Source organism: Chiloscyllium plagiosum, unplaced genomic scaffold (assembly GCF_037043375.1).
Source record: "Chiloscyllium plagiosum isolate Xiang-an unplaced genomic scaffold, Cpla_swu_hap1 HiC_scaffold_2, whole genome shotgun sequence".
NCBI classification, from domain to species: domain Eukaryota; kingdom Metazoa; phylum Chordata; class Chondrichthyes; order Orectolobiformes; family Hemiscylliidae; genus Chiloscyllium; species Chiloscyllium plagiosum.
The window spans coordinates 65,609,070-65,631,167 of NW_028270140.1; the positions used below are offsets into that span (position 1 = coordinate 65,609,070).

Below are 22,098 nucleotides of genomic sequence, written 5' to 3' on the forward strand. Positions count from 1 at the left end.
GTTCATAATACTTCAGTAAATCTAGCATTTAACTCTTATTCAGTTTCTTGGGAAGGTGAGACTTGTTTTTAGCACACATTTCCTTTAACAATGGTGCAAAAGTCTCCCAAACCGCAAACATACAACGCTCAGGGTAACTAACAGTGCTGCAAACGGGCGCTAAAAAAAACCCACCAGTCCTGAAAAGTACCCGCCCATAAGAACAAGTTGCTGAGTTAGCCTAAAGTGATTCATAGCTGTTCATTATTCACAATATGGTCTTTGAAATTGCACGCTTGAAATTAATGGCTTTCCTCCGAGCGAAGAAAACGACGACAGATTCAGTCAGGGGGCGGTGTTAGCTGCTGCTCCGGGTTGAGCCGAGGCTGCAGCTGTCAATCAAAGCGGGCGGGAAGCTCGAGCGTTGGTTCCGGATTCAGACGGAGTGAGCGAGTGGATTTGTAGGTTAGTAACTTGAACAATTCTACACGTATCACTGTCTAGTTCTAGATTCAAAGGCACTAAAGTTTCCTCTGAATGTTGTCTGTTCCGGTGTTTCTGTAGCATCACATTCTGCACGCTATATTCTTCGTGAAAGAAACAATGAGCAAGCTCTGACTCGCTTTGTGGGCAATGTTTATTCGACAGACAGGGAGCAGAATTTTGTTTAAAATACACATTCAGCTTAGCCAAGATGCAAAATAAACCGATAGAACCTTGGACCAAACCAGTGGGTCCAGCTCTGGGAAATTCATTGAGGGCCCAAAAGCCTCCCATTCAGCATTTAGATTGAATTTGCGGTGCAGTTAACACTCCTGAAAGTTTGCAGCAAATTGTCTGAAACAACTGTAGTTAAATGAGTCAATATTTCTGTGATATTAAATGCCACCTGACAGCCGGCCTAGTCTTCTGCTTATGTAACCTCTACTGCCGACGTGGGCCCACACAAGTCTGTATCCCATACAATAAAGTTAGAGACAAAAAACTGCAGATGCTGGAATCCAAGGCAGACAAGCAGGAAACTGAAAGAACACAGCAAGCCAGGGGTAGACAAGTGTGTTCTTCCAGCCTCCTGCCTGTCTCTCCTACAATAAATGCCAAAATACTGTGGATGCTGAAAATCTGAAATAAGCACAAAGTTGGAGAAACTCAGCAGGTCTGGCAGCATCCATAGAGAGAAAAAGATAATATTCCAAGTACAGTGTGAATGCTTCAGAATTCCAGGAGAACATGAGACCGCAGATGCTGGATATCAGTCAAAAACTGTGGTGCTGGAAAAGCACAGCCGCTCAGACAGCATCCAAGAAGCAGGAGAGTTGATGTTTTGAGCATAACTCTTCATTGAATTGAATTGAATTGAATTGAATTTATTGTCACGTGTAGTGAGGCACAGTGAAAAGCTTCGTCTTACAAGCAATACAGGCATATCACATAGTTAAGTAGCATAGATAAGTAATTAATAGGTAAACAGCAGCAAAAACAAAAACACAGGTACAGTTGAATGTTAAGAATGTTAATGTGAGTCCATTCAGTATTCTAACAACTGTAGGGTAGAAACTGTTTCAAAACCGGCTGGTGCCTGTGTTCAGACTTCTGTACCTTCTCTCTGTTGGCGGGGTTGTAGAAAAACATTGCGAGGGTGGGATGGATTTTTGAGAATGCTGGCAACCTTTCCTTGACAGCGGACCTGGTAGTTGGATTTCATAGATGGGAAGTTGGCCTTTGTAATTGTCCGGGCCAAGTTCACCATTCTCTGTAACCGTCTCCGATCTTGAATGGTACAGTTGCCATATCAGGTAGTGGTACATCCAGACAGAATGCTCTCGATGGCACACCTATAAAAGTTGGCAAGAGTATTTGCTGTCATACCAAATTTCCTGAGCTGCCTGAGGAAGAAGAGACGTCGGGCCTTTGTAACCAGTGCGTCTACATGAAGAGTCCAAGAAATCTTGAGGATGACTACTCCCAGGAACTTGACACTCTCCATCCGTTCCACCTCTGTGCTGTTAATGTGTAGGAGGAGCATGAGTAACATCCTGCCGAAAGTCAATAATGAGTTCCTTGGTTTTTCTGGCATTGAGAGCTAGGTTTTTCTCAGTGCACCATTTTTCCAGGTTTTCCACCTCCACCTGTTTCGTTACCATCTGAGATTTGACCAACTATGTTGGTGTCATCAGGATGATAAAGAGCTTATGCTAAAAATGTTGACTCTCCTGCTCCTCTGATGCTGCCTGACTGACTGCTTTTCCAGTGCCACACTTTTTGACTCTGCTTCAAAAAGCTGACTCCAATCTAATATTCTGTTCATGTGGACCAATTTTAATATTCTAATTATTTTAAACACTTAAGTGAAATCTATTTTATTGAATAACTAAGCTTTTGGAAAGCGATGACAGGCTCATTCCAAGTCAACATTGATTCACTAAAGGGAAATCATACTTGACAAATCTTCTGGAATTTTTAAAATGTGTTATGTACAGACCTCCTAACAGTGGTCAGGACCAGGGGTGCAACATGTACCGGGAAATAGAGAAGGCATGTCAGAAAGGCAAGGTCACGGTGATGATGGGAGAGTTCAATATGCAGGTGGACTGGGTAAATAATGTTGCCAGTGGATCCAAAGAAAGGGAATTCATGGAATGCTTACAGGATGGCTTTTTGGAACAGCTTGTCATGGAGCCCACAAGGGAGCAGGCTATTCTGGACCTAGTGCTATGTAATGAACCAGACTTTATAAAAAATCTTAAAGTAAGGGAACACTTAGGAAGCAGCGATCATAATATGGTAGAGTTCAGTCTGCAGTTTGAAAGAGAGAAGGCAAAATCGGATGTAATGGTGTTACAGTTAAATAAAGGTAATTATGAGGGCATGAGAGAGGAACTGACGAAAATAGACTGGAAGCAGAGCCTAGCAGGGAAGACAGTAGAGCAAAAATGGCAGGAGGGATTAGACAGCCATGGCTGACAAAGAAAGTCAGGAAATGTATTAAAGAAAAAGAGAGATCCTATAAAGTGGCCAAAAGCACTGGGAAATCAGAAGATTGGGAAGGTTACAAAAACAAACAGAGGATAACAAAGAGAGTAATAAGGAAGGAGAGGATCAAAGATGAAGGTAGGCTATCCAGTAACATTAGAAATGATAGTAAAAGTTTCTTTCAATACATAAGAAACAAACGACAGGCAAAAGTAGACATGGGCCACTTCAAATTGATGTTGGAAGCCTAGTGATGGGAGATAAGGAAATAGCTGGAGAACTTAATAAGTACTTTGCATCAGTCTTCACAGTGGAAGACATGAGTAATATCCCAACAATTAAAGGGAGTCGGGGGCTGAGTTGAGTATGGTTGCCATTACAAAAGAGAAAGTGCTAGAAAAGCTAAAAGGTCTTAAAATTGATAAATCTCCTGGCCCCGATGGGCTACATCCTAGAGTTCTGAGGGAGGTGGCTGAGGAAATAGTGGAGGCGTTGGTTGAGATCTTTCAAAAGTCACTGGAGTCAGGGAAAGTCCCAGATGATTGGAAGATCGCTGTTGTAACCCCCTTGTTCAAGAAAGGATCAAGACAAAAGATGGAAAATTATAGGCCAATTAGTCTAACCTCGGTTGTTGGTAAAATTCTAGAATCCATCATTAAGGATGAGGTTTCTAAATTCTTGGAAGAGCAGGGTCGGATTAGAACAAGTCAACATGGATTTAGTAAGGGGAGGTCGTGCCTGACAAACCTGTTGGAATTCTTTGAAGAGGTGACAAGTAGGTTAGACCAGGGAAACCCAGTGGATGTGGTCTACCTAGACTTCCAAAAGGCCTTTGATAAGGTGCTACACGGGAGGCTGCTGAGCAAGGTGAGGGCCCATGGTGTTCGAGGTGAGCTACTGGTATGGATTGAGGATTGACTGTCTGACAGAAGGCAGAGAGTTGGGATAAAAGGTTCTTTTTCGGAATGGCAGCCGGTGACAAGCGGTGTCCCGCAGGGTTCAGTGTTGGGGCCGCAGCTGTTCACATTATATATTAATGATTGGATGAAGGGACTGGGGGCATTCTAGCGAAGTTTGCCAATGATACAAAGTTAGGTGGACAGGCAGGTAGTATTGAGGAAGTGGGGAGACTGAGGAAGTGGGGAGGCTGCAGAAGGATCTAGACAGTTTGGGAGTGGTCTAGGAAATGGCTGATGGAATTCAATGTGAGCAAATGCGAGGTCTTGCACTTTGGAAAAAAGAATACAAGCATGGACTACTTTTTAAACGGTGAGAAAATTCGTAAAGCCAAAGTACAAAGGGATCTGGGAGTGCTAGTTGAGGATTCTCTAAAGGTAAACATGCAGGTTGAGTCCGTGATTAAGAAATCGAATGCAATGTTGTCTCTTATCTCAAGAGGGTTGGAATATAAAAGCAGCGATGTGCTACTGAGACTTTATAAAGCTCTGGTTAGGCCCCATTTGGAGTACTGTGTCCAGTTTTGGTCCCCACACCTCAGGAAGGACATACTGGCACTGGAGCGTGTCCGGTGGAGATTCACACGGATGATCCCTGGAATGGTAGGTCTAACATACGAGGAACGGCTGAGGATCCTGGGATTGTATTCATTGGAGTTTAGAAGATTAAGGGGAGATCTAATAGAAACTTACAAGATAATACATGGCTTGGAAAGGGTGGGTGCTAGGAAATTGTTTCCGTTAGGCGGGGAGACTAGGACCTGTGGACACAGCCTGAGAATTAGAGGGGGTAAATTCAGAACAGAAATGCGGAGACATTTCTTCAGCCAGAGAGTGGTGGGCCTGTGGAATTCATTGCCGCAGAGTGCAGTGGAGGCTGGGACGCTGAATGTCTTCAAGGCAGAGATTGATAAATTCTTGATGTCACAAGGAATTAAGGGCTACGGGGAGAATGCGGGTATGTGGAGTTGAAATGCCCATCAGCCAGTCCCAAAATACCCAGTCTTTGGGACGCCAAACAGCCTCTAGCTGCTAAAGCTTAAAAAAAACTAGAAAGCCTGGTCTGTGAGAATTGGCCACTCCCATTCAATCTGCTTCCATTATACTAGTTTTTAAAAACAAAACCTAAAGGCCTTCCAAGTTGTTTGCTTAGGCTGTAGTCAGTAGCCATTTCGGTACCTCTGTCTTTACAAGCTTCCCTCAAAACAAAACCCAGGATAAAATAATCTTTTTTAAAGTGACAGGATCCTCACACAAGTTGATTTGTAGGAAACATTGGTTGCGTCGATTGCTCTTGATCTTCTTGGTTATAGAGTTTGTGCATTAGGAAGATCCTGTTGAAGAAGCCTTGTGTTGGTCCAGTGTATTTTGGAGATAGTACACTTAGTTGCCAATGTTCAAGGTGTTCAATCCATTGACTCAAGTTTTGCTAGTGGTTCTTGATGCCATTCGTAGTCAAACACCAACTTGATTTCAAGGGCAGTTGCACTCACCTCACACCTGAAGTTTTATTCTTCTGTCCATGTTTGGAACAAGGTTATAATGAAGGAGCTGAATGGCTCTGGTAAAGCCTAAACTGAAAGTTAGCAATCAAGTTATTCCTTTGTAAGTGCCACTTAAGAGCATTGTCAACCGCTCCTTCCATCCATTTGCTGACAGTGAGTAGACAGGTAAGACAGTAATTGGCTATGTTGAATTTGTCCAGCTTTTTGTGCACAGGATGTATTGAGCAATTTTCCACAATGTCAGTTAGATGCTAGTCTTGGAAATGAACTGGAATGGCTTGACTAGGGGTGTTGCTGGTGCCTGAATGTTCCCAAGGCCCATAGTCTTTCAATATTCAGTGCATTCAGCTGTTTCTTGATATCACCAATTGAACTGGTGGAAGACTGGCATCTTGGGAAGAGGCCAAGATGGATCATCCATTCAGCACTTCTCTCTGAAGATAGAAGCACATGTTTCAGCCTTGTCATTTGCATTATTTTGCTGGGACCTTCCATCATTAACAGTAAAATTATTTGTGGAGGCCCATCTCCTGTAAGTTGCTTGTTTACCACTATTCATCACTGCATGAAGCAGGATTGCAGAGCCTAAATCTGACCTGTGGGTTGTGTGTTCACTTTGCCTTGTCGTTTGTGTGCTGTGCCTGCTGTTTGGAATACAAGTAGTCCTGTATTGTAGCTTCATCCCAGACTGAAACCTCAATTTTGGGTATGTTTGATGCTGCTCCTGGCACATCCCCTGCACTCTTCTTTTGAATCAAGATTGATTTCCTCCCAGCTTGAGGTTACATATTGTGGTTGAATACCGTTTTGCTGATGGCCCACAGTACTGCAGGGATGCCCAATTTTAAGTTGTCAGATCTGTTGAACACTGTCACAATTAGCATAATTGCTGTTCCACACGACATTAATGGAGGGTATCCTCAATGTCAAGATAAGATTGGGTCTCCGTAAGGGCTGTGCAGGAGTCACTTCTACCAATATGGTTACGGAAAGATCTGTATATGACAGGTTGATTGGTAAAGAAGGTTCAAGTACATTTTTCTGTCTTAGTGTTTCCCTCACCACCTCTCACAAGTACAGTTGAGCAGTTTAAGATTCGACCAGTTCAGTCAGTAGATAGAGTTTTTATTGCGTAGAAAAGGCCCCTCCATTGTCTCCACTTCAGATATCAAACACTCATTCCATTTTCTACTGCTTGGTTGTTTTCATTTATGCTTTGGTTTCAAGTGTTCATTTAAATAGTTCTTTGATGTCTTGAGGGTTCCCACTTCTTTCAGAGAGTAAGTTCCAGCCACACACTACCCTCTGAGTGAAAACAAAATTTTTCTAAATCCACTCTAAATCTTGTACTCCATACTTTAAAACTATGCCCCTTCGTAACTGACCTCTCTACTCAGGGAAATGTTTTTCCTTATCTACACCACTCAGAAAATGATACACCTCCACTCTCTGCTCCAGGGCAAACAACAGCCTATCTAGTCTGTCTTTAAAGCTGCTCCAGCCCAGGCATCATCCTGGTGAATTTCCTCTGCACACTTTCTAAAGCAAGCACATCCTTCCTATAGTATAGTGACCAGAACTGCATATAATCTTCCAGCTGTGGCCTAACTAACATAGCATAAAACTCTATCATAGTCTCTTTGTACTTTTATTCAATGCCTGGATTAGTAAAGGCAAGTAATCCCATATGCTGTTTTAACCACATTATCTACCTGTCTTGCTGCTTGCAAGTATCTACGAAGATACACATCAAGGCCTCTTTCCTCCATACTCCCAATGGTCCTACCACCCAACATCTACTCCCATGCCTTCTTAATCTTCTCAAAATACATCACCTCACACTTTTCCACCTTCACCTTGTAAAATGCCTTTCTGAAGTCATTGTAGACTACGTAACGTTGATAACCTGTGATTAGTGGGCTACCACAAGAATCAGTATTTGTGAACAGCTGGAGCCCATTCAGTGATTTGGAGTTGGAACCAAATGTAATATTTCCAAATTTGCTGATATTACAAAGCTAAGTGGGAATGTGAATTGAGAGGAAAATGTAAAATATTTCCTGGAGTACTTGGGTAGGCTTACTGAATGGGCAAAAACATGGCATATGCAATATAATGTGATATGTGAGGTTATTAAAATTGGTAGGAGAAGCGGATGTGCAGAGTATTTCTTAAATAGTAAGAGATTTAAAAGTATTGCTAAACAAAGGACCCAGAAATCCTTGTTAATAAGTTACTGAAGGCTAATGTGCAAATACAGCAAGGTATTATGAAGATTAATGGAATGTTAGCCTTTATTGCAAGAGGATTTTAACACAGGGTGGTGAAATCTTGTTTCAGTTTTATAGGAGCTTGGTTAGACTACACCTGGAGTGCAGTTTTGGTATCCTTATCTCAGGAACGATATTTTGCCATAAAGCGAGTATAATAATGTTTCATCAGACTTGTTCTGAGATAGTGGACTGTCCAATGAAGAGAGATTGGGTAAACTGGACCTGGTATCCTTTAGCGTTTCGAAGAATGAAAGGTGATCCCACTGAAACCTGTAAAATGCTTAAAGGTATAGGCACCATAAACACAAGGCAAGATGTTTCCCTAGATGGAGTCTAAAACCAATGGGCATAGTTTGAAAATAATGGGGTGCCACTTCAGTCCAAAATGAGAATAAATTAGTTTGCTTGGAGGCTTGTGAACCTTTGAAATTCTCTACCATAGAAACTTTGAGTCTCAGTCTTTGAATGTGTTTAAGTTAGAAAGTGATAAATTTCTGATTACTAGTGATGTGCAGAGTTGAGAAGATATGGTAACTAAAAGGCATCAAGGTATTCGATACTCTGGGAAGCAGTATGATGCCAACAGCATGGGTTCAATTCCCATCACTGGTTTGAGGTTACCATGAAGGACACTCAATCTCTTCTCTTGCCTGAGGTCTTGTGACCCTCAGGTTAAATCACCACCAGTCGCTTCTCTTTCTAATGAGAGAGCAGCCCCTATGGTCTGGTAAGACTATGGTGACGCAACAACAACTGATTCAATCAGTCATTATTATATTGAATGACAATGCTTTATCGGTTGATTAGCCTACTCTTGTACTAATGTTCGTGTGTTCCTAACACTGATGTAGATCATTTTGGTGGGGGGTTTGGAATTTGAGCAGTATGGAATAGTTAATCTTTGACATTTTAGCACAAATAGCAAAAGTAATTTTTTTCAAACTTGTATGGAAGCCATTTCTAGAACTGGTGGACTTTTTAAAAGGCTATCATCAAATTTTCTGGTGCTTATGGAGCTGTTCTATAATGCACTTTGAGGCCGCACTGTCTTGTTTACATTCAGTCACCAGTCTGCTTGCATGATTGGAGAAGTCATGCCTCATACAATACAGCCTTTTTTGAGACTCAGTCCAGATTTCCATTGTGCTTTGAAAAAATATTTTTTGATTTTCACTCCTCAGATTTTTAGCTTTCTCAGCTTGTCACGAGGAAAGCCTTTTTTTCCTATCGCACTATTGAATTCTTTTAACGTTTTAAGGCCACTGATTAGACCACCCCACAACAGGACATGCAAACCCAATAATTTTAACACTTTAAGTTCTTGTTTGATTTTGTTGAGTTTGCACTGAGTTCTCAATGGGGAAACATTGGCAGAGGGTAATGTTACTGATGTAATAATCCAGAAGTCTGGGCTGATGCAGAATGGCAGCTGGGGAGTTTAAATTCAATTTTTAAAAAAAATCTGAAATTGAAAGTTTGTCACAGTAATGGTGACCATAAAACAATCACCGATTATTGTAAACAAAAACCTCTGATTCATTGCCATCCTTGCCAAGTCGGGCCTACGCTATACTCCAAACACATAGCAAGGTAGTTGAACCACCTGTCTTTTAAAATGGCCTATTTAAGCCACTCAGTTCAAGGAGGATTAAATCTGGCAACAAATTGCCTGCAATATTTTAGTCCCATGAATGAATAAGTACAATTCCTTTTGAGACCTCGCAGATTTCTTTAACCTCCCCTACGTAAGTTATGGCATTCCTAATGGACAAGCTCTTGTATTCCATGCTCATATGCCTGTGTTGCTTCTTTCTAGCTACTCCTTGCTAATAAAAGTCATTTGGATAGAACACTATTTGGCATATTATGTGCCAAAATAGCACCCATGATAACTTCTCCTGCCCAAATCATGACAACATCAAAATGTCAGGAGCATGCAAGTGCATTCTTTCTGTGTGAATCTAACCTTCACAGGGAAAACAAAACAGTAATGCGTTTCAAAGTGCACAAAATCCACCTACTTCTTTTCACACTACTTTTTTAAGCTTTCAGATGCAATTTTAAAAAATCTTTCATAGGTGTCATCCAAGTGTCAGGCTTGTGGAAGGTTATTTTGCTGTTTCTAAGACTTAAGTAACTGGGGTGAGGGAGGGGGGTAGGGGTCTGTGTCACATTGCATGTTACTATTTAGTATCTCGGTCTCTTCTCTATGTGGCACTGTGTGAAATATACTGGTGTTCTGAAAGAAGTCAGTATCATGTAGCTGTAACTCTAGCAATTTCTTCTCCTTATAATCCTCACTACTTTGATAAATTATCAGGGGAGGAAAATAAAACAATAATGGATATACATCATCCCCTGGGGCTAGGAAGACAACAAGTATTGGAGTTTGTACCTGTAATGGGCTTTGCTCGATTTTCAGGCCAACAATGTGGGAAATCTGTCTGAAATCTGGTGCTGGCACAGTGCTGTTGACCTCAACACTTATTACAGCAACAGCTATTCTCTGCATGAGGAGAACTATTCTCTTTAGCAAGGCTCTTCATGAGCTGCCTTGATAAGGGTGAACTACTGAGTTTGGGGAGCTCCCTCCTGTGGTCTTTTGCATGTAACGTGCTGCAATTATTTTATCCCTGCCAGCTGTGTGATTGAGTAATTGTAAGATGAGCAAGTGAATGTCTGCCACATGGCATGGAAGAGGAAAAGGGGAAACCAAAGTGAATCATGGGTGGAGGATCTTTACTTTGGTTGGAGTCATACTTTGAAAAGAGAGAAGGTTCTGTTTGTTGGAGGCCATATGATGGACCGTATGCTAGGCCCAACCATCTTCAGCTGTATTATCAATTACTTTTTCTCCAACGTGAGTTCAGAGTTGGGGATGTTTGATGATTTGTGTGCAGTTCCATTCTCAACTTGGTAAGATATGAAGGAGTCTGTTCCCATATACAAGAAGACATTGGCATCAATAAAGCTTTGGCTGATAAATGGTCAATAATATTTGTGCCACATTAGATTCTGATTTGGCATCTCTTTCATTGCTCTGTCATGCCATTTGATGTTTGTACTTGATGCAGTCTTGCTTCTCAGCATATTCTAATGATTTCTGCTGAATTTCATGTGCCATCAGTTGGATGTTGCACTCAAATGTTCTGTTTGATATGGAGGTTGAGTAATTTTTTTCATTCATGAAACATTGGTGTTGCTGGCTGGCCAGCATTTACTGCTTGTCCCTAGTTGCCCTTGAGAAGGTGGTAGTGAACTGCTTTCTTGAACTGTCACATTCAGATAGAACACTATTTGGCATATTATGTGCCAACATAGCACCCTTGATACCTTCTCCTGCCCAAGTCGTCACAACATCAAAATGTCAGGAACGTGCAAATGCATTCTTTCTGTGTGAATCTACATGCTGTGGGTTGACCCACAATGTCCTAAGGGAGGGAATTTCTAAATTTTGACGAGATCAATTCCCGGAATGGCGGGACTATCTTACACTGAAAGATTGGAGTGACTGGGCTTGTATACACTTGAATTTAGAAGGCTGAGAGGGGATCTGATTGAGACATATACGATTATTAAAGGATTGGACACTCTGGAGGCAGAAAACATGTTTCCGATGATGAGTGAGTCCCGAACCAGAGGACAGTTTAAAAATAAAGAGTAGGCCACTTAGAACAGAGTTGAGGAGAAACTTCTTCACCCAGAGAGTGGTGGGTGTATGGAATGCTCTGCCCCAGAAGGCTGTGGAGGCCAAGTCTCTGGATACTTTCAAGAAAGAGTTGGATAGAGCTCTTAAGGATAGTGGAATCAAGAGTTATGGAGATAAGGCAGGAACAGGATAATGATTGAGGATGATCAGCCATGATCATCATGAATGGTGGTGCTGGCTCGAAGGGCAGAATGCCCTACTCCTGCACCTATCATCTATTGTCTATCTTGTAGATAGTACGCACTGTTGCTACTGAGCATCAGTGGTGGGTGGATGTGGTACCTATAAAAACAGGCTGCTTTGTCCTGAATAGTTTCAAGCTTCTTGTGTTGTTGGAGCTGCACCCATCCAGGCAAGTGGGGAGTATTCCCCCACACTCCTGACCTATGCCTTGTAGATGGTGGACAGGCTTTGGGGAGTCAGGAGGTGAGTTACTTGCAGTGTTGCTCAGTCTAGTTGATTTTCTGATCAATGGCATATCCAAGGATATTAATAGCAGGATTCAGTGATGGTAACACCATTGAATGTCAAAGGGCAGTGGTTAGATTGCCTCTTATTGGCGATGGTCATTGTCTGGCATTTTTGTGGTGTGTGTGTGTGTGTGTTACTTGTCACTTGTCAGCCCATTTAAACATCGACTGCTTCAGCGTGTAATGGTTCGGGCATGGTACTGAACATTGTGCAATTGTTGACAAACATCCCCACTTCTAACTTTATCATGGAAGGAAAATGATTGATGGAGCAACTGAAGATGTTTGGGCCTAGGACACTGCTCTGAGGAACTCCTGCAGAGATGTCCTGGAGTTGAAATGCCTGCACTCCAACAACGACAACCATCTTCCCCATATGTGAGGGCATACCAACCAGCCAATTTAGCTGCCTTATGGCAGCAACTGGCACTTGTAGTTCACTGGCACTAAACTAAGTGGGCAGTTGTACAATCTGCTGCCTCATGTGACAAATGCAATGTGAAGTAATTCAATTCAAATCATGTCAGGTCTAATTTATAGACCAAAGTCTTAATTATTTAACTTAGTACTAAGATACAAACCCATATGAAATAGAGTGCAAAAATGACAATGATACCACAGTGACTTAAGGGCAGCATGGTGGCTCAGTGGTTAGCACTACTGCCTCACGGTGCCTGCGACCCGAGTTTGATTCCACACTCCGGTGACTGTGTGGAGTTTGCATATTCTCCCTGTGGCTGTGTGGGTTTCCCCTGGGTGCTCCAGTTTCCTCCCACAGTCCAAAGATGTGCAGGTTAGATGGATTGGCCATGCTGAATTGTGTTTCAGGGAACGCCTCTGGGACTCCTGTACATTGGGGAGACAGGCCGCCTACTTGCGGAACATTTCAGGGAACACCTCTGGAACACCCTCACCAATCAACCCAACCGCCCCGTGGCTGAACACTTTAACTCCCCCTCCCACCCAACGACATGCAGGTCCTTGGCCGCCTCCATCGCCAGACCCTGGCCACATGACACCTGGAGGAAGAGTGCCTCATCTTCTGCCTAGGAACCCTCCAACCACACGGGATGAATGTAGATTTCTCCAACTTCCTCATTTCCCCTCCCCCCCAACTTATCTCAGTCCCAACCCCTAGATTCAGCACCGCCCTCTTGACCTGCAATCTTCTTCCCTACCTCTCCGGTCTATCACCCTCACCCTCACCCTCACCTCCTTCCACCTATTGCATTCCCAGCGCCCCCCCCCTCCCCACCTTTTGTCTCAGCCCGCTTAGTACACCAGCGTCATTCCTGAAGAAGGGCTTATGCCCGAAACGTCGATTCTCCTGCTCCTCAGATGCTGCCTGGACTGCTGCGCTTTTCCAACACCACAATTTTCAACTCTGGTCTACAGCATCTGCAGTCCTCACTTTCTCAATGCTAAATTACCCCATAGTGTCCAGGGATGTGCATGTTGGGTGAGTTAGCCATGGGAACTGCAGGGATAGGGTTTGGGGAAATGGGAGGGGGAATGGTCTTCGAAGGGTCAGTGTGGACTCGATGGGCTGTTTGGCTCCAATCAGCAGAGACAGAGTACTCTGATATCCATTGAAGTTTTGCTAGGGCTTCCTAATGCCACACTCAGTTGGATATGACCTTGATGTCAAGTGTTGTCACTCTCTCCTTACCTATGGAATTCCGCTCTTTGTCCATGTTTGAACCAAGGCTGTAATGAGGTCTGGAGCTGAGTGGCCCTGGCAGAACCCAAACTCTCCATTGCTGAGCAGGTACTGCATGATGGCGCTAGTGATGACACTTTCCATCACTTTACTGGTGATCAAGAGGAGATTGGGCTGCTCATTGACTGAGTGTACAAGACATACCTGCACAATCTTCCACATTGTCAGGTAGATGCCAATATTGTAACTGTACTTGAACAACTTGGCTAGGGGGATGAAAAGTTTTGGAGCACAAGTTTTCAGTACAATTGTCCGAGTGTTGTCAGGGCCCATAGCTTTTGTAGTATCTAGTGCCTCCAACCATTTCTTGATATCATTTGAAGTGAAGTGAATTGAATTGGCTGAAGACTGGCATCTGTAATATTGGGGACCACTGGAGGAGACCAAGATGGATCATCCACATGGCACTTCTGGCTAAAGATTGTTGCAAATGCTTCAGCATTATCTTTTGCACTGATGAGTTGGGCTCTTCCATCATTGAAGTTGGAGATAATTGTTGAGCCTTACCCTCCACTGAGTTGTTTAATTGTCTGCCACCATTCAGGACTGCTGACCTTCGATCTGATCCCCTGGTTGTGAGTTTGCTCAGCTCTATTTTATCACTTGCGGCTTATGCTGTTTGGTAGCTTCACTAGGCTTACACCTCCCCTTTTAAGGTATTCCTGGAACTGCTCCTGGCATGCCCTCTTGCACCCTATTGAACCAGGGTTAATCCCTTGAAGGATATACTGGGCCATGAGGTTGCAGATTGTACAATTTTGCTGCTGTTAATGGTCCACAAAACCTTGTGGATGCCCAGTCTTGATTTGCTAGATCTGTTTGAAGTCTGTCCCATTTAATACAGTGATAGTGCCAGACAGTACAATGTAGGGCATTCTCAGTGTGAAGGTGGGACTTTATCTCCACAAGGACTGTATAGTGGTCATGGACAGGTGCAACTGCAGCAGGCAGATTGGTAAAGATGAAATCAAGTATACTTTTTGCTCACCTAGACGCAGTCTCGCTGTCTTTAGGAACCAACCAGCTTAATCTGTAGTACTGCTACCAAGCGACTCTCTGAGGATGACACTGAAATCCCCCACTCAATATATTTTGTGCTTTTGCTACCCTGAATGCTTCCTCCAAGTGTTACTGTTCAAAAAAATATTTTTATTGAAAAAAATCCTTTAAAAATTACAAAAATATGAGTATGTAACATCATAACAACAAAAACAACAGCAAATAACAATAAACCAACGACTATACTACTCTACAAAAGATCTCACAACTACACTCATGACACATCAATAAATAAATAAATAAATAACGCCACTCTGTGTAACAAGACTTCAGCTCTTAACCTTCGAGAGCATCAATTATTAAATCCACGTTTGCTCAAAATGTTTCCTCTCAGGACATTAGGCTTATTAAACCAAACCACCATGGCTAGACAAAGCCCTAATTAAAATGGCGGACAGATCTGCTCACAAATAATTCAAAAAGAGCTGCTATGTCTGATTTAAAAAAAAATTGTCTGTTTTCTGGTGCACCATGTTTGCAAGAAAGTCTAAAGGAATGTGTTCCATAATTAACTTCTGCCACCCCGACAGTGCTGGGAGCTTCTTAGACACCCAGCACATCAGTATGTTCCTCCTCGCACAAAAGTGAGGATGCTAAAAAGCTTTTTCCCCATATACATCTAAGGGAGATGAATTTGCCTCACCGCTTCCTCCTATCTCTTTTCCAGTTAACGGAGCATTAAGGAGAGACACCTGCTCTGCAGGTACACCAGGAAGATCCAAATTCCTAAAAAAAATACTCCCATCTTATCCCATCTGTCCTCGCTGCATTCAGACTGATAAAGTTCAGAGTAAAACCTCCAAAACGCCTCATTGATCTTTTTAGCATCATAAGTAAGAGTCCCATTCCCTTCCCTAATAGAATCAATAGACTGGGAGGCAATCTTCTTCCTGACCAAGTGTTTACCTGGCCTGTCATCATGCTCAAACAGCCCTTGCTGTATGCGTTAGCATGAAGTTTAAGGTAGACCGGAGAGCTGTAATCCATTGTAGTTTAGCCATCGACAGTCTACTGTAATAATTCGTTGCTGCTGCCTTCAGTCATGCCTCAAGCAGACACTGCCACTCTCCCCTCTGTTGCTTCTGGCTGTCAGAGTATGAGATAATTATCCCTCTAGCATAGGCCTTAGCAGTCTCCTAAAGAATGGACGGATTACTAGCTGTACCTGAGTCGGTGGCCAAAAAAGCTTCAAATTCCCTGGAGAAGTCTTCTACAAACTTGCTATCCTTGAGGAAGATGGGATCCATTCACCAGTACCGTGAGCCCATTGCATCATCCTTAATCTTAACCATTAAATACACCGCTGCATGATCAGAAATGGCAATATTCTCAATTGAACAGGATACCACCAAATCTAAAAAAGCCGCAGGAGTTAGGAAATAATCAATCCTTGTGTGGCCTTTTGTGTGGATTGGAAAAGAACATAAAATCCCTGCCTGTGGGGTGTAAACGTCTCCAGACGTCCACCAACCCCAGTTCCAAGCATAGGTCACCCAACTGCCCAGATTGCGAAGAAAGCTTTGGGGGTCCTTTGGATATCCAGCATAGGATCCATAAGGCAATTAAAGCTCCCTCCTATAATAATATGCCACAACGCCAAGGCTATCAGCTTACTGCATCAGTCAGAAATTTAAGAGGGTGAGCCGGAGGACAGTAGACATTCAAAATACCATATTCCTCGCCATGTATAACGGCCTCGAGAATAACAAACCAATCATACTCTAACACAAACTATTAAATTAAATGGGAGACCATTCCAGATGAGAATTGCCACTCCTCTGCTCCTTGTACTAAAAGATGACAAAAACACCCAATCAAACTCACCCTGCTGCAACTTCGTGTTCCTTGACATTTAAGAGGAGTCTCCTGTAACAGGGCAACATCCACCCTCTGCTTTCTAAGACTCAACAACAGTTCCTGTAACTGGCGAATGAATCCCTCTGATATTCCAGATGCACCATTTAAGAATGCTGCTAACTATGATCCTTTCCAATCACCTTTGACCTGCTAAGAGGAGGAATTTGTCTTGGAGCATGCTGAGCATACTCAAAAGGAGACTCCTAGAGTCTATTTACAAAAAAAAAACTAACTACAAAACACAAAAGGCACTTAATGGGAGACTCTACCCACTGTCCACAGAGGGCATTTGCATTTCCCACATACACGTCCAACCCACCCCCTTCCAGCTCGAGCCGCACCCCAAACCCAAGCAATGGACGAAACCCAGCAAAGGTACAACAAAAACAGTGAGCACTTTGCCCACCCCCCACAATATATCAATACCACTCCAGCTTGGAGAGAAAAAAAACCCACCAACAACTACTTCTTTGAGAAAAGACTGAAAGTACAAGAAATAAAAGCAAGACCAAAAAAAACCAAACACTATTGTCCATGACCATAAATACATCTACATTATGTTAAAGTGTCCAAGAAGTTTTTGGCTTGCTCCAAGGAATCAAACAACCGCACAGTCTTCTCCTTCATAAGTAATACGAAGCACCACTGGGTCTCTCATCGAATATTGAATACTGAGATCCTTTATGCCTTCTCTTAACCTCATCAAACGATTTCCTCTTAAGGATCACTGCTGCAGAAAAGTTCTGAAAAAACATTATCTTAGTTCCCTGATAGGTCAGGGCCTGCAGATCTCTCCAACCTTCTAGAAGTTTCCATGATCCTTTGCTTGTCCCTGTAGCATTGAAATCGTATCAGAACTGGCGGGTACCCTGTCAACCTTCACCCGGTCCACCTTGGCATCACAGCCGAGAAAGTGTGGCAGCCAGTCTTCAAAAAAACTTGCTGACTGCCCACCTTCTACTCCCTCCGGCAGGCCAATGACCTGGATATTCTTTCTCCCACCTATTTTTTTTTTTCCAGGTCATCGACTTGCTCAGTCAGGGCCTGAACCAGTTTCTCAAGGCCCTGGATCTGCCAGCCAAGGACCCGACCTCGGTCTCCGATGCTGCGGTCCGCCGCTCAACCTCTTCAACTCACTTCCCGAGCCCTTCCAACTCCTTCTCATGCTTTTGCAGCATGGTTGAGATGGGCTCCAGTTGATTATGAGTCTCTTCCCTCATCTCCTGGATCAGCTGTCGGATTGCTCCATGTTCCTCCATGATGTTCTGCTGTGTAGGCATTTCTTTCACCGCTGCAGAGGAGGCTGCAGCTGCTTCCCAAGTTGCAGTCTCGGGCCTGCCTGATGTCTTTGAGTGTCCCAAGTGTTGAGACTTGGCCGTTTACTTCCCCTTAGTCATTCTCGCATGCACGATAAAGGATTTAAATGGTTGTACTACCATTTAACAATAACTGTTTCCAACTAAAATTAAGGTGGGAGGTTAAAAAAAAATTACTACTCTGGGTTGGGGTGCAGAACTCAGCAAGGCTGATCTATTTAGGTCGCTGCCATCTTGAATTCCCCCACGTGTTACTTAACATGGAAGACTACTGATACATCAGCTGAGGGAGGAAGGTTTATGGTAATCCTTGCCGATGTTTAACCTGAGTAGACAGGCAGGAGGCTGGAAGAACACAGTAAGGCAGGCAGCATCAGGAGGTAGAGACGTCCGCCTGTCCACTTTGGATTCCAGCATCTGCAGTTTTGTTTTGTCTCTAACAATGTTTAATCTGAAGCCATGAGACTTTATAGAGTCTGGAGTAATTGTTGAGGAGTTCCACAGCAGCTCCCTCCTGACTGGATACCACTGTGCCACCACCTCTGCTGGGTCTATCCTGTTGGTGGGACAGGATATATCCAGGGATGGTGATGGTGGTGCTTGGTGCATTGTCTGCCAGGTATGGTTCTGTGAATATAGGCTGTTGCTTGATTAGTCTGTGAGACAGGGGTGGATCAGGAGCTTTTGCCCGAAACGTCGATTTTGCCTGTCCTCAGATGCTGCCTGAATTGCTGTGCTCTTCCAGCACCACTGATCCAGAATCTGGTTTCCAGCATCTGCAGTCATTGTTTTTACCTAGTCTGTGAGACAGCCCATCCAATTTTGGCACTAGCCCCTGGATGTTAGTAAAGAGGGCTTTGCAAGGTTGACTGGGCTGTTTCTGCCACTATCTTTTTCAGTGCCTAGGTCAATGCAGATAGTGTGTCCAGTTTTATTTCTTTGTTGAGACTTTGTAGTAATTGATGCGTCTGAATGGCTTGCTAGGCTGTTTCAGAGGGTAGTTGAGAGTCAGCCACATTGTTGTGGCTCTGGAGTCACAAGTAGGCCAACCAAGTGAAAGACATTAGTGAGCCAGATGAGTTTTTCCATCAATCTACAATGGTTTCATGGTCATCATATCTTTTTCTATGTAATTCACATTCCACAATGCGCCATGGCAGGATTCGGATCCGGGCACCTAGAACATTAGCTGAGTTCTAGATTAGTTTAGGTAATATAGTTAGGCTACCACCTTCCCCAGAAGGTTGCCTGTGCGTTGGCCATACTTATTTTATGTATTTGATAACTCTTATTTTTGATAATTGGAGTGGCTGTCAGCAATTGTCTGTTGAGGAGTTGTTTCACAAGAGTGTCATAATGCAGTGAGATGTGCAAGATTGGAATGGGTTTACATACTCAGTTCAACTTGTGCTTTTCCTGTTTGCTGATGATCTGCTTTGATTTGTAAAGTTTATCTGCTTCCAGTGTAGGTATGGGGTTTCGAATTGCATGACTTGCAGTCTATGGCCCTTGACTTGTTACTGAAAATGGTGACTAAAGATAGGCCCTAGCATGCAAAAGGCCTGCAATTGCTGCAGTCATGGTGACCATAACATAAGATATCAGGAGTCAACTAAGACAAAGTTGTTGTAGTGATACTTGCGCACATTGTATGAGATGAGTTTGGCATTGGTTAGTTAAACTGTCAAATGCCACTTCAGTGCATTCATACATTTCAGCATAGAAGAGGAGAGATATTTGCACCCACACTGATGTATGGTTTTACAAGTAGGTTATTGTAAAGTCTGAATAGTGGTAAAGGCTTCCATTGGTACCAATACATTCTTTGACATTAACAATGCTGAATGTCGACTAATCTTGTGACTGATGTTCTGGTCATGCTTATCATATGACCATTTAGCTCAACAAGATAGTTTGTGGTTCTTGTCTTGAATTTATTTGGTATGTGCATCTGGTTGCTTAGGATGCTTATTCTGAGTGGCCTCTAGATATGGTTTCTCATGACATTGATCCATTATTTTGGCATTTTGCTTTCTGCATTAGTGCTTCCAAAGTCTTCTGGTGCCACATGTTTTGCAACACAGTGTTAAAAGCTGGGTATTTTGGGTGTGCATATTTAAAGCTGCATTGTTTACGAAGTTTGTCTGAATTGGCTTCAGGATCAATGATGGACGAATTATGCACATCCAAGTAGATTGCCTACCTAGTGGGATGACTTTGTATTTGTGACAGTTTTGCTGGGGTGCTTCCAGCTATAACCTTTTAGGAGGTTGAAGAGGCATTTTTGGAATGCTCCCATTGGGGTAGGTGCATCACAAGCTCAGTTGTTCAGTCAATATCTTTCAGTCATGCCCTTGTCATAGTATCTACTTATGAATTGATAAATAGTCTCTGTTGGTTTTTGTCTAAAATACATGTCTTCCAGAGGGTAAAGCTGAGCTGCATTAATAGCTGATATTTGAATGTTGACTGTGTTTTCTCTGGGTTTGTAAGATGATCATTGGACAGACCTGAAGTGTTCAGTTTGAGGAGGCCTTCATTGCCTAGGCCAATTTTAATTTTTATATTTTGTTTATCTGGTTCTAACTCTTGGGCAGGTCAACATAATGGAGGACGTGTTGGGTATCTTGAAATGCATTCAGATCGACAAGTCCCCAGGCCTCAGACAGGATCTATTTCTTGATATTGTGGGAGAAAAGGGAGAAAATAGCTGGGACTTTAACAGATATCTTTTCATCCTCTTTGGCCTCAGGCAATGTTCCTGATTACTGGAGAATAGCCAGTTTTGTTCCTGTTTTAAGGGAAACTGAGGTAATCCAAGTAGATACGGAAGCTGTTGGAGAATCTATTGAGAATCAGGATTTATTCACATTTGGAAGCAAACAGATTGTTAGTGAAAGATTGCATGGGTTTGTGCAGAGAAGGACGTGTCTCTCCAATTTGATTGAGTTCTTTGAGAAGGTGACAAGATTGATTGATGAAGGAATGGCCGTGGATGTTGTCTACATGGATTTTAGCTGAAAATGTGTTGCTGGAAAAGCGCAGCAGGTCAGGCAGCATCCAAGGAACAGGAGAATCGACGTTTTGGGCATAAGCCCTTCTTCAGGAACTTATGCCCGAAACGTCGATACTCCTGTTCCTTGGGTGCTGCCTGACCTGCTGCGCTTTTCCAGCAACACATTTTCAGCTCTGATCTCCAGCATCTGCAGCCCTCACTTTCTCTTCTACATGGATTTTAGTAAAGCACTTGATAAGGTACTTCATGACAGTGTGGTAAAGAAGGTACAGTCTCATGGGATCTTGAGTGAACTGGCGAGATGGACACACAACTGGCTTGGTCATAGAAGACAGAGTAGTGGTGGAAGCTGCTTTTCAGGATGGAGCTCAGTAACTATTGGTGTTCTGCAGGGATCAGAGCTGGGACCTTTGTTGTTTGTAATATATATATATAAATGATCAGGAGGAAAATGTCAGTGGTCTCATTAAGTTTGTGGATTGTGTCAACATTGGCAGAGTTGCAGATAGTGACGGGGGTTGTCAAATGATACAATGGGATATAGATAGATTACAGATTTGGGCAAGAAATGGTGGATGGAGTTTAATCCATACAAAAGCAAGGCGATGTATTTTGGAAGATCAAATTCAGGTGCAAATTATACTGTAAATGGCAGAACCCTTAGGAGTTTTGACACACAGAGGGATCTGGATGTACAGATCCCTGAAAGTGGCACCATAATTGAATAAGGTGATCAAAAAGGCATACAATACACTTGTATTCATCGGCCAGAGCATAGACTATAAAAGTTTTTGCTGTACAAAATTTTAGTTCGGCCACATTTGGAATATTGTATGCAGTTATGGTCGCCACAGTCCCAGAAGCATGTGGATGTTTTGGAGAGGGTGCAGAAAAGGTTTATCAGAATATTGCCTGGTCTGGAGGGTTTTAGTTATGAGGAGAGGTTGGATAAATTTGGATTATTTTCACTGGAAACATAGACCTGGTAAAGGTATATAAGATTATTAAAGGCATAGATAGAGTGGATAGTCAAAGGCTTTTTCCCAAGGTGGAAAGGTCAATATAAGAGCGCACAGGTTCAAGGTGAGGGGGGAAAGCTTAGGAGAGAAGTGCAGGGAAAATGTTTCACACAGAAGATGGTAGGTGCCTGAAACGCACTGTCACTGGAGATGATGGAAGCAGGCATGTTAGCAACATTTAAGGTATATCTTGTTAGATATATAAGGTGAGGGAAACAGAGGGAGAGACACTGTGCTTGGGCAATA

The 22,098-nt window shown here is 42.9% G+C and overlaps 1 protein-coding gene across 2 annotated transcripts in view; it reads left to right on the plus strand.

Annotated features, from left to right (window-relative positions):
• Positions 1 to 399: 399 nt before the first annotated feature.
• The window catches only part of fancc (FA complementation group C), a 208,020-nt gene continuing 186,321 nt past the window's right edge, over positions 400 to 22,098 (plus strand). For both annotated transcript variants that reach the window (XM_087997378.1, XM_087997374.1), the window contains exon 1: positions 400 to 444. The gene's annotated coding sequence lies outside the window, so the exon portion shown is untranslated. The remainder of the gene's footprint in view (positions 445 to 22,098) is intronic.